The sequence below is a fragment of the Trematomus bernacchii genome, unplaced genomic scaffold, assembly GCF_902827165.1.
Source record: "Trematomus bernacchii unplaced genomic scaffold, fTreBer1.1, whole genome shotgun sequence".
In the NCBI taxonomy this organism is placed as follows: Eukaryota; Metazoa; Chordata; class Actinopteri; order Perciformes; family Nototheniidae; genus Trematomus; species Trematomus bernacchii.
In genome coordinates, this window is record NW_022987720.1 from 21,680,884 (window position 1) to 21,683,556 (window position 2,673).

The window sequence follows — 2,673 nt, forward strand, 5'->3', positions numbered from 1 at the left end:
ATCCGTCATCTCAATTTCTTTGTGTCACTTCATTGCATGGCAGCAAATTGGTCCTCTCTGTCTCTTTCAGTATTCACCATTGCTTCATTCCTCTCCTCTGTTTCCTTTCCCTCATTGACGCTTTCCTCGACAGGCAGGCCTTCTTTTTTTATCAGCGTTTCCTCTCCCTCTGTCTGTTCCCTCTCCTCTTCCTCCCCCTCTCTATCTTTCTGCTCCAGTGCTCTCTCAAGCAGGCACTCTGCTGTCTAATGACTCGGATCGGTAGTGACTGCTGAAAGGAGATAGACCCGTAATAAGGCAATCCAACCCAGTGAGAGTGAGACGGGCCACCAGTGATTCTCCTGTACGTACCAGACGCTGAATACTGTGATCCAGGCCTGGAGGTAGAGGAGCAGAGGAAGGATGGACGTGGAGATGATGTCGTCTGGGTTGAGAGTGATCGACTTAATCAGTTATTCTTACTGGAAAGAAAAGAGGGGAACAAGTGGAAACATTTTATCACGGAAGGCAGGGTTATATTTCAACTAATTATCATTCTGAAAAAACAGATCATTTCATCCCAATCTTGTTTTGTGTGAAGGCGGGGAATTTGGGAATATCAACTCCATTATCAGTTTTCTAATCTAATCTAAACTCATAGACTGCCATTACCGGAAATCATCAGCTCAGGGTTTACACCAACATTTCCACTCTACCATTAATGACACATTTCTGACAGGAAATATAATCTTCAAACCCACATGAAGATACTCAATCCAGCTCAAATAAAGCAGTCACATGTCTACAGGCAGACCTTTTACTAGATCTACAGCTCTGTTCAACAGGTGGCAATAATGATGCTCACAATGACCCACATTATACTCAACCTTCACTCACACAGTACTCAAAAGGAAGACTGAACAAACACAACATTACAATTCTCTGTAGAAAGTTTCTGTGTGTAGCTATTTTTATCAGATGGCAGGGTGAGGGGTTAGGACTTGGTGTGCAAAGGCCTTTAGAGAGCAGATGGTTTTAATATACATTTTAAGCACAAGAAGGTGCAAAGCAACACATGCAAACACATGCTCTGGCCCTGCTGCCATGGGCAACAAGAGTATAGTCAAAACTCCCACTGTTTTTTTTTGTGAATTATTAATCTAAGTCTGTTTTTCACAATCAATAGGGAGGAGAGGTGGAAGAAAAGGTCAGGCAATAATTGCCCAAAACACACAGACACACACGCACAGGAAACAATTGTTAAGAATGATGAGCATGAGGGCGTTATTCAGACCCGGCCCTTGGGGAATAATAGATTTGAGCACTGCCATAATGTTTTCTTTTCCCATTATGTAACAGAAGAGCGGAGAAAGGAAGACAAGAAATGAATAGTACTTACTCAGACTGACAGAGCCAGCAATGGGTAATCACGGAGAAAAAAAAACGGTTTGTCGGGAGCAAACAGCAATAGTTTGACAGTCTTTTTTGTTTTGTTACTTCTCGCCCAAGTTTCTCTGTCTGTGATTTAGTTGTTGTTCCTGTTTTCATTTACTTCCTCCTGAAGACAATGAAGCAATGTCATGTAACAAGTGTAAAATAACAGGCACCTAATATTATTATGCTAATTAACCTTAAGCTAATACAGGGTGTGACGGAAAAATGGATTTAACATTCATTTAAAGGTGGGGTAGGTAAGTTTGAGAAACCGGCTCGAGATACACTTTTTGTTATATTCCATGGAATGCTCTTAACATCCCGATAGCAATGAATATCTTAAGTCCTTTGACAAAAAATCCATAACAAAATGTCATCTGTGGAAGCCGTAATACTGTAAAAAGCACGACCAATCATTTGAGCCGGCCCGGCTAAAATAACTGGATGGCCTACCTGCCTGTCAGCCTTCCATCTGTGCACAAACTTATCTCGTGCCCTCATTGGTCATGTGCGCGTTCGTGTGTGTTGGAGGAGGGGCTCTGTAAGGAAGTGGCAGATTTTTTCCGGTTGTGTATTTTCAAATTCTAGCGATCTCGAGCTGGTTTCTCCAAAATTACCTACCCCACATTTAATTTGAAGAGAAATACTAAAAACTGTCCTGTTTGATTCTTTTCATCTTGTTACTGTACTTCACTCAAATTAATTAAAGAGGCCCTATTATGCTTTCTTGGGGGTCCCTTTCCTGTCGTATGTTTTTGTGAAGGTAAATGATCTGCAACGGCTAAAATCCCTACAGAGGGAGCTCCTCTCCCACACACTCCCCCACTGCCTGAAACGCCTCCATTGGACTCCTTTGTTTACTCCCGCGAACTACTGACATCACTAAGTAACACTCGCACTGCTATTGGGTAGCGTACCAACACATTCTACGTGATAGGCTAAGGGCTGGGACTTCTATAAGTGGTTGATCAATCACAACAGAGCTGGCCAGCTAACCAATCAGAGCAGAGTGCATGGGCTCTGGTTTCAGACAGAGGGTGAAAAGAGGTGTATGTATGAGAACAAATCAAGACTCTTGAACAGTAAAGCATGTAGAGATCGCACAGAAGAGGCACAAAATACAAATATGAACCTGAAAAGGAGCATAATATGTTCCCTTGAACTTGCAGTTGCTCGAAGAGAAAAAGTGAGTGAGAGCAAAACGTTTTCATGAAGAAACTCAGTCGAAATTAAGTTCATGAACAGAAAATAAATATAACC